This window comes from Aulonocara stuartgranti, assembly GCF_965226115.1.
Source record: "Aulonocara stuartgranti genome assembly, chromosome: 22".
Lineage (NCBI taxonomy): Eukaryota > Metazoa > Chordata > Actinopteri > Cichliformes > Cichlidae > Aulonocara > Aulonocara stuartgranti.
Window position 1 is genome coordinate 11,625,675 of NC_138957.1, and position 10,743 is coordinate 11,636,417.

A 10,743-nucleotide genomic window follows, 5' to 3' on the forward strand; every position below is an offset into this window, starting at 1 on the left:
TAGAGGTACACATATTTATAAAAGAGATGTGCTTCTACCCGATTGGTCAAAAACCATTGAGAAGGGCCGTGGTTTAGATTTTAGACCCCCTTAATGGCTCTCTTCTTCTCCTCCATCAAGTGCAGCTTCACCTAGGGATGGACACCCCCCCCACACACACACACAGTCCTGCCTTCCCTAACCTGTTACACAGTTTCATGACCCTAAGCCAGCATCTATCTGTGAGAGCTTGTTTCTTGACCTTGCTCTAGTTCACTCCCGCATTCCTGCACACAGCTTTTTTTTCTCCTTTTTTTTTGTCAAAAGTATAATCATGGTTTTTATTTATCAAAGTTGATTCATCCCGATCACTTTCAGCTTTGTCTTTTAATTTTTGGACTCTCTAGAGAAGCTTTAAAAGGAGGCTCTCATCTGAAACAAGAATTTTCTTCTTTGCTGCCCCTCTCAAAGGCTTGTGTTTATTATCCATTTTACATCCTCTGATCCAAGAGTAGGAGAAACTGTGGTAAACTAAACTGTTCAGGGCAGACTGAAAATTTGGCTCACACACTGACCTCGTTATTGGGACTGTGCTCATGTTTGATATCAACATCCCTTATTTGCCCTCACCCAGAGGTGGGTAATGGCAAATAAGGAGAACCAGAACTGGTCCACTTTAATACGTCTATCATCAAGGTCATGTGATGTGACCAAAAGCTCCAGAACAGCAGCAGTTTTTTGACTACTGAAAACAAACCCTTGCTGACTTTCTGACACCTACAGGAGAAACTAATGCACAATGATCAAAAGCAGCATGAATAAAATAGAGTTCAGCTTAACAAAATGGAAAACATCAAAAAAATCCCTACCCCTTACTGGAGTTAAAGCCATCACAGCCATTTTTAATCTATCTGGTGAAAATAATGATATAGTATTCCTCCAACACTGTTTTTTCTAGTCACAGAATTTACGATTACCTTTGACAGTAAATGTTTTGTAACTGGTAGTCTGGGATTTTATTACTCTTCCTGTTAAAAGAAAAATTGTACTTTGAGAAAAGAGAAGGTGCAGTTTCGCTGTGCAGTTTCTTGCACAGCGAAATTGGGTAGCTGAACCACAAAGGTGCTAAAGTAAGAAGAAGAGAAACCAATATACAACGAAGGCGGAAAATAAATAAATAATTAAATAAATAGAATAAAATAAAAAACAGTGTATATGTATACATATGTGAGTGGAACTATATACATGGTGTATGTGTAGGAAACATTGAAACAGACTGGGACCAAAATAATTGCACATGAGCCAAAAATATTGCACAGAACATAGAAAGACTGAGATATTGCACATAGATGATCAGCAGCAGTGTCAGGGTGGATGTGTTGGGGAAGTCTTTACACACTCTTAGTTTGCATTAAGAGTTCTGACAGCCCACAGGAAGAAGCTGTTCTTTAGTCTGTTGGTTTTGCACCTGATGGTTCTGAGCCTTTTTCCAGAGGGCAGGATGTTGAAGAGGTGGTGGTTAGGATGGAGGTGGTCCTTTATAATTGCCCTGGCTCTGGAGAGACATCTTGAGCTGGCAATTAAGTCCAGGGAGGGGAGCGGACAGCTGATCACCTTCTCTGCAGTTCTGATGACCCTCTGTAGTCTCTTCTTGTCAGCTGTTGTGCAACCAGCGTACCACACAGGGATGGCGTGCACCAGCACACTCTCGGTAGTGGCACGGTAGAAGGACTCTAGGAGTTCAGTCTGCAGCCTGTTCAATCTCAGAACCCTCAAGAAATGGAGGCGCTGCTGGGCTTTCTTTACTAGGGCTGATGTGTTTGTGGACCAGGATAGGTCCTCGGATATGTGGGTGCCGAGGAACTTAGAGGACACCCTCTCCACATTGTTCAGGGCCCTATTTCAGGAAGCCGGTTTAGTGCAAACTCTGAGTAAGTATACCCTGAGTTAACGAAAACTCTGGGTTTTCGGTTTCACAAAGCGAGTTCAGATGAAGCCTGAGTGAGTTACTATGACGACACACTCCGTGAAGCTAACCTGCCCCCTAGCAGGTTTACTACAACTAACCCTGACTGTCTCCGCCTCTTTGTCGGAAACCTGACAGTAGGAAGTGTCGGACATGGCGTGCCCCTACCTCGAAGAGCCAGTAGATCGTGAAGCCCAAATTCTCCGCAGAGCTCTCCGCCGGGAGAGAGTGATCAGAGCGCGTTTGGACATTTTATCATTCCCTGATGATTTTCTGTGCGAACGTTACCGTTTCTCAGCACAATCTATAATTTATTTGAATAACATCTTCAGGCCATATATTGCGCATGTGACACATCGCGGACATGCTCTCAGTCCATTACATATTCTTTGTACTGCACTCCGTTTCTTTGCAAACGGGAGCTTTCTGTACAATATCGGTGACGCTGAGCACGTTTCCAAGGCTACCGTCTGTCGGGCAGTCAGGAATGTTACAGTTGCACTGAAACGTCTCCTGCACTCGTTTGTGGTGTTCCCCGGTCATAGACCCACAAGATTTATCAAAGAGGGATTCCACAAAATTGCAGGTATCAGGATGAACAAAACCCAATACATGATGTGGTGATATTTGAACTACTACTTAAATGGTACATTAATTTCCAGGGTTCCCAGGCGTGATTGGCTGTATAGATGGCACTCACATTCCAATCATTGCTCCTTCAGTAAATGAAGGAGACTATGTGAACAGGAAGTCTTTCCACAGCATCAATGTACAGGTACATAGTTCCCTGTAGCATTTCACACTAACAAGTGATGGCATCATAGTAATGGATGCTAATTTGTGTTCTTTTGCACTGTGTAGATCATATGTGATGCTGCCAACATCATCACAAATGTGGAAGCCAAGTGGCCAGGCTCTGTACATGACTCACGAATCTTCCGGGAATGTACACTGAGCACCAAATTTGGACATGGTGGGTCGAAGTTACTGTGAAATATACAGAGACCAATTGCCACAGGGACGTTTGCACTGACATGTATTCTTCTGTCCTAGGAGAGTTCACTGGCCACTTGCTTGGTGATAGGGGGTACCCATGTTTACCCTATTTGCTCACCCCTTACCCTGACCCTGAACCAGGCCCACAGCAGCGTTATAATCTGGCCCATTGCAGGACACGGGCCAGAGTTGAAATGACCATTGGAATGCTCAAGGCCCGGTTCCAGTGCCTGCAAAGACTCCGGGTCACCCCAGAAAGGGCATGTGACATTATTGTGGCATGTGTGATTCTTCACAACATTGCCACGATTAGAGGTGAACACTGTCCAGCTGAACCAGACATCAGCAGTGAGCCACACGATGAACATCCTGACCCACCCACGAACGTACAGGATGGAAGAGCAGTCAGAGACACCATATGCCACAACCATTTCCTGTGACCCGTCACCTCAACATGTTACAAGACAAATACACAGATTCTGTGGTCAACTGGCTTTATTGGTCACCCTGTATGTCCTGTACACAAAGTATAAATGCGTATATTAGTATGTTGTACAAACACTGACATGATCCGTCCATCTCTGATCACTCCACCCACCCTTAACTGTTGTTCCAACAATCTCCAACTTGGACTTCTGGATCTGCAGCTTGAGGTGTACCATTTCCATGTCGCACTTCTGTATTTTCCTGACCAGATATGTCTTGTACAGCTGCTTCACAGGGAGCTATTGCAACACAGGACATAGCATTGGCATCCATAGTACATGCCTACTTAGGTTGGTTGTAAATCAGTGCTGAACATCCTACTGTGGACAGGTTTGTTGTAGGAGTGGCTGGACCCTCTTCCTCTTCATTTCCAGCATCACTCTGCCAGGGACATAGTAAGTCCATGGTGTTATCATAGTACCACATTGTAGTCAGTTGTTATATTTTCCACTGTACGCTGTAAACCTCATGGTGTGTCTCTGTTGCGTCCTCCTCTGTAACAGCTGTCACTGTTTCGTCATCATATGCCTGTGGTGGAGACATTTAACAACATTGCTGTTCTACTGTTGACACATGTAGTCTGTGGAGTATTACGAGTACTCACAACTGCATGTTGGTCTGGCTCAACAGGGGGCTGCACCAGATGCAGTACACCATCACCATCAACTGGAAGAATATGGGGTTCATACAGGTCACTCATGACTTATGTGGGCGCAACTGGCAATTACCAGACATACCAATCACCATACACCTCATTGTCAGTATGCTCTCAGAGACAACCGACACTGAGGGAAGGCAAAATCAGTAGGTGTTAAGGTGGAAACGCTTTTATGAGTTTTATGTTGCATTACAGTATATGTTCATATGTTACTCTTAATAGGAAAAGAACAAAATGTACTACTCGCTCAGGAAGTTCACCCTGTGAGAGATTAACACACACACACACACACATGCAAAATTAAAGGACACTGCTATGCTATAAATAAAGACGAACTACTGCAGCTCGGTGTGAGTGAGTCTCTCCCTGAGCCCTCACCCGTGCAGCACGTTAACAGTCTCCAAGTGTCTCAGTGTTGTTTATTCACCTGACTGTTTGATAACTGTAAATCTCTGACAGTAGGACAATGACTTCACTACGACATTGTTCATTTTGGTCAAGGTGACTGTGAAGAAAGGATGTATACACATCATGTATTGTTTTGGATTTACCTCTTATGTAGGCACTTGTGCCCTGTGGGGTTATTGCCACAGAGGATGTCCCCGCAGAGATGCCTTCAGCCACAGGGCGCCCACTGTTTTGGCTGAGGGCCAACTGCTCAGCCTCTGTGAGTGGTGGTGGTGGAGGACCCCCACCTGTTTTTCGGGCCTCCGCTTTTTTTCTGTTGGCTATAACGGGCCACATTTGAGCATACAGAGTAGGCAAATGTGTACTTGTAATGTGCTCAGATAATTTCAATGAGTGCTTACAGGCGGTAAGTTAATGTAGCCTCTAACTGCAATTGATTTACATCGGACAAACAGACCAAGCACTGTGGCTCATAATACAATTACACCTTACCTGTTTGGACTATATTTTTATATTTCATTTTTACTTGCTGCCAGGAACGTTTGGGGCCTGTTGGGTTGCACCTGCGCTCACATCACATCACAAAATAACATGTATGACATAAAAAATGGAATAACATATACTAAGATAACGTGTTAAATGGGTGGATCAATGTTTAAATTAACACTCACGCATTGACTCTGTCAGCTATGTTTTGCCATGCATGCTCACTTTCTTTTGCAGCTGCGGCTGTGTTCCTTTTTTTCTGCAAGATGTGCATGTTATCGGCATATGCTGCCATCAGGGTTTCGGCCTCAAGCGCTGTGAAATACGTCGACCGCACCTTCTTTCCCTCCGTCTCCATGGTGACTCGCGTAATCTGTGCTCCACTAATCAGGGCTTTATGTATCCTCGTGCGCGCGTTTAACTTGGGGTTAAAGCAACTCCGCATTGATTGAACTAATTGTTATCAGCCTTTCTGAAACCGAATATTCCGAGTTGGACAGTTCGGGGTTACTCAACCCTGAGTATCGTTTTTCACTCTGAGTTTTCTAAACCGGCTTCCTGAAATAGGGCCCAGGTGTTTGTTCTATGTTTGCAGAAATATCAAATATCAACATTTTGGAAGGAAAGCACCATGTCGGTCTTTAAGCCTAGATCTTTGCAGACTCTGGTTCTAACCAGATTTAAAGGAATTTGTTAGAATATGATATGGATGTTTGGGTTTTCATACTGAACAAATCAGGAGTGTTTGTAGAAACATTTTGATTATTGTTCAATTCTGGTTGTTGAATTAGAGGAAAAGGAAATGTTTATTTTTTTTTCATAAGTACCAGCAGTCCATTTGGAATGAGCCCCAGTAATGTCATTTAGATTCAATTTAGACACTTTTTGGTGGGTTTTTGTAATTTATCATTATCCTTTGCTGCTTGGATCATGTCATGTACACATTCGCCAAATAAGGCTTGTGTACTCCAAGACTATTAAATTCCTCCACAGGAAGAGGAAATATTTCTCCCTGCTGAGAATTGTCACAATAAAAGCATAGAACAGTCTTTAGTAATCTTGTTCAGACACACAGGAAACTAAAGTGTAATTCAAACATTTTATTAAAACAGCTTAAAACCAGCAGCAGTTTCAGATCTGCTCCACCTATCAGATGAGTGTGGTTGTATGTGACATCACTTGGGGGTAGTCCTTTGGATTGCAGGACTTAGAGCTTTTAGAGTAGCTGCAGGTCTCTGGAGTGCCTTAATGACCTGCAGACCCAGAGTCCTCATTGGATGCAGGGATGCAGTCCTAGCACGCCTGCTAGGACTGGGACCAGGACCAAGGTCTGCTGGGTCAGATACAGTGTGGGGGTCTCCTCTGTTCCGATGAAACAGGGACTCCCGTCGCCGTGTGCAGGGGCTCACAGCCAACACATTGCGGAAACCGTAGGGCGTGGTCACCTTCGGCACGTGACACAGCGACATAGCTGCACGTGTGGTCAGGTCCATGTCTACGTCCGCAGATACTGCAGCGGCATTGTGAGGGTGAATGACTGGTAGGGGTGTGTGGAATCTGGGAGAGGATGCAGGGCTAGGTGGGTTCTCAGGGGGGCGCTCACTATCACCACCATGATGAGAAAGTAGTCTGGTCCGCTCCGGGGACACCGGATAAGGCCGCGGCGTGCAGGGTAGGAGAAAGAAACTCGGGATCTTCTCCGGGGTTAGAACCAGAGTCTGCAAAGATCTAGGCTTAAAGGCCGACATGGTGCTTTCCTTCCAAAATGTTGTTTATAGGTGGTCTCTTTGATATTTCTGCAAACATAACAAACACCTGAACATGATTGTGATTATCACATGTCCTTCCTGAGGCTGTGGGACAGGAAACATTAAACTGGATGCATGCATACATTAAAGTTTCAGCTCTAATGTGCAGCCATCACCCTAGAAACAAATGGCAGCCCTGAACATGCTTAGATAAAATCATTCACAGCAATTCAGGTATTCCATTTTACCACTCTGGGGCATTTCCACTATCTATATTATTTTGAAGTACAATTTAATCTCTATTTTGCATAACAGTGGTGACATCACATAAATGACTGGCTTTTAACACTTCATGGTTTGGGAAAATAACCATTTAATAATTTTCTCCCTTCAAGCTCATCCCATCATCCATTCACACCATTTGAGAAAATTCTAATCCTGTGAGAGGTTTAAAAGTTTCAACCCTATTAAATAAAATCACTATCAATTTTAGAAAAATGCATACTCAGAGCTGCAAACATTAATTTCTTGCAGCAATTTTTAAGTGTTCATTCACATGGACGTCTTGCTGACCTTACATGTTTGGTGTACAAAATATTGATTTATGCATGCAGTGGAAAAAAGATTCACGCTTCATGCGATTCACATGAAGACCAGAAAATAATTTAACATGTTTATCAGCCATATGATCAATTTTATGATACAAAGCAGAAAAGTAGAGCCCAGCTTAACAGAGTTGATAACTGCTTTCACAATACTGTTATTTTCACCTGTGGTTTGGGTTTGTTTAAGCTGCCAGCGCAAAGCAAAGCTGGCTGTGTTAAACTTTGTAGTCACAACCTTCTGATGAACATGTTACTAGGAAAAATCTTAATTCTTGGTCAGAACCATTTCATCTACAGCAGTTGTGTCCAACTCGAGTCCTTGAGAGCTACTGTTCTGCAGCTTTTAGATGCATCCCTACTCTAACACAGCTGAATCAAATGGTTGGATTACCTCCTCAGCATGTCATCAAGTTTGGCAAAGGCCTGATGCCATTCATTTGATTCAGGTGTGTCAGAACAGGGATTGTCTAAAAGTTGCAGGACAGTAGTTCTCGAGGACTCGAGTTGGACACCCCGATCTACAGCAATTCTGAAGCTGCAGGGACGCTGAGAAAAAGAAAAAAAAAAAAAAGGGCAGATGTCTTGGCAAGCATCTCTCAATCTTTGGAACCACTGAACTGGACCTGACTGGGTTCACTCACCAAGGACTAAGCACACAAAGTTCATGAAAGCAATTAAACTTTGATTACAAATCATGTGCATTTCCTAGAGTGACTGAGAAGGTTTTAGAGGCACTGAAGGACTAGAATTTAGTTAGCTTTGTGCACCAAGTGTCTCAAACCGTTTATTTGTGTGATAAGTTAAACCTGTGTGATAAGTTGAGCGTGTGCTCAACTTATCAGGAACAGGAACTATTTAGAGGCTGTACTTCACAAAACGTGGGTGTGGAAGTCCTGCAGTCAAACATTTGAAAGCCTTGTAAACACTAAAGAGGTTTGAAGACTCTATATACACATAATGTAGCTGAAGTCAAAGTTGTCACTTAGCAGAAACAGTCACATCAGAAGATCTCTGTATTACTCTGCCTGTTGCTGCTCACCTCATGGACAATATAACATTCAGGTGGGGGCAGCACGTCCTCACATCCACACCTTCAGGCTTCCAGAACAACCTGATAGTTTGTCTGCACACGCTCAACTTATCACACAGGGTTCACTCTCAGGTGTATTTGAGCAGCAGCCAATGACACCACACACCTGTTAAAGGTGTAGTCCACCTTAATTACAGTGGAATCATCTGATTTACGTGGCTCTCAATTTATTTTATTTCTACTTTGTTTTCTTTTGGATGTCTGATGCTTTTAAAAAGACATTTTATTTTGTATCTTTTCTTTCTCACATTTTAGGAACCTTTACATGTTCATAATCTGTTTTCTCCTTCACTGATCTAAGAATTTGATTTTAGGAACAATCTTTTTCACTTTTTTTGTATCAATGAATCTGTTAATATATCACAGACTGTTCTAACCCTGTGACTTTTTGTTGGATTAAGGAGCTTTTTCCAACATTGATCCCATGCTTATGTTTCATTATTTAGGTTTCTTTCTGATAACACAGGATTTATGTTACATGGTAAACAACTGCTTAGTTATCACAAAGAGGGTGGGGCCATGCTGACTTAACCACACTACATTCATATTCTTCAGGTTTCCAGATGAAGACCACCTCCATATTCCTCCTGCTTCATTTCATGTTTTTAAAGACATCTGGACATTTTCACTGACTTTTTTTTTTTAATACAGGGTATATCAGAGATTTACAATGTTCATAAGTGCTAAATGTGTCCCCTCCAGACACACAGCGTATGTCAATATGACAGTCAAACTCAGCCTATATGGTGAGCAGGTCTGCAGGTTTTTTGGTAAATAAGAAATCACTTTTTAGCGCAACACCAGGAACCATGTGAAACTCCATAATATGTTCTTTCAAGCTGTATGTGTTTTAATGGTTACCGTGAACAGTTGCAGAATTCAAGTACTTTGAAATCTGATGATTCTTTCTGATACACCCTGTATTTTTTCTTTATTTCAGAGGTCACATAACTTAAAAACTTTGAACACCGGAGAATTCATGAAATGTAATGATCAGCCGACCACACCAGGCTTCATATTAAACCTACTCAGGGCAGTTTGTGATATGATGTTTAATCGTCATAATGTCCTCTCGATTTCCATGTACCTGTGGTCCTCAGGGGAAAAAAGGTCCCCATTTCATTTGAGTGTTTTTTAAAGTATAAAGTATAAATTTTCAATCAATTCAGTGTTACACTTTAGTTTTACTTAACACCAACACATTAACACAAAATTTACCCTACATTTTACATTTTAGGGCCACCCGACCTTGTTTACATGAAGTATACTCTGTTTTTGAGCGAAAACAAAATGAGACAATAAAGTATTTAAATGTTTATATTATTATGACTATCTGAATAACCACAGAGTGTTGTATGTTGATTTTTAGTGAGAATGTTTTTTTTAATCATTTACAAATTTTAAATGGCAGCACATAATCACACCTGTGGTCCTCAGGGGTCAAAAATGTCCCCATCTGGTTTGATTGATACTTAATTAATATAAAGTGGATTTTCCCCCACTTTTAATTAAAACTTAATTCAAACACTTTGACACTATTTCTTTATTCCATTTCAAATTTATGTCTGATAAAACCTCATTTATACGAAATGTTTCAGGTGTTTTCAGGTAACAAAATAAATAAAATCATCAGTTATTGTGATTATCCTTTCACAACCAAAATTGGTTGCTTTAACAGATGATCACAGACGGGTATATGTCGAAGTTAATTTGGGAAGCTGTTTTTAAACTACTTCAAGTTTTTTACTGGCAGCAAATAATCACATCTGTTGTCCTTTGGGCTCAAAAATGACCTCAACTGGTTTGACTATTTATAAAGCAGTAAGTATAAAATATCATTCATCTCTGTGTTTCAAGGTCTTATTCAACTTTATTCTGACTCATTACATGATATTTTTCTGTTTTGGCATGGTAGGAACACCAGGGCATGGGTCTGAGTGAAGGCAAACTTTCATGAGAACAAAGGCGTGTCCATATTTGACACAAGTGCAGGAGGAAGCTCAGGTTTATTCCTCTGTACTGGTCCCATCATGGACAGCTCTTTTTCTGCAGTTGCAGGCCAAGGGCATATGAAGTAAACAAGGTGTTACTGGTGATTGTTTTCTTTTGGAAACCTTCTGCAATGTTAGGGACAACTCGCGGCCAGACGGTTTGCCATCATACACTCCATGTACAGCTGTACCTGGCATCACATACTGCCCATGTTTTTATCTTATTCAATCTCTGTGTGCTCTAGTCTGGAGTTATTACCTAGGTGTCCTTGGGCAAGTTACTGAACCCCAACTTGGTCTCTGATGCATCCATTGGCATTTGAAAATTAA

The 10,743-nt window shown here is 41.9% G+C and overlaps 2 long non-coding RNA genes across 2 annotated transcripts; both read right to left on the reverse strand.

Annotated features, from left to right (window-relative positions):
* Positions 1 to 3,748: 3,748 nt before the first annotated feature.
* LOC309698735 lies at positions 3,749 to 4,468 on the reverse strand. Its single transcript, XR_014274168.1, has 3 exons — positions 4,422 to 4,468; positions 3,893 to 4,093; positions 3,749 to 3,808 (listed from the first exon to the last, which is right to left on the reverse strand). It is a non-coding gene; the product is annotated as an uncharacterized lncRNA (long non-coding RNA).
* Positions 4,469 to 6,064: 1,596 nt separating this feature from the next.
* LOC309699429 lies at positions 6,065 to 8,539 on the reverse strand. Its single transcript, XR_014274342.1, has 2 exons — positions 8,372 to 8,539; positions 6,065 to 6,775 (listed from the first exon to the last, which is right to left on the reverse strand). It is a non-coding gene; the product is annotated as an uncharacterized lncRNA (long non-coding RNA).
* Positions 8,540 to 10,743: the final 2,204 nt, after the last annotated feature.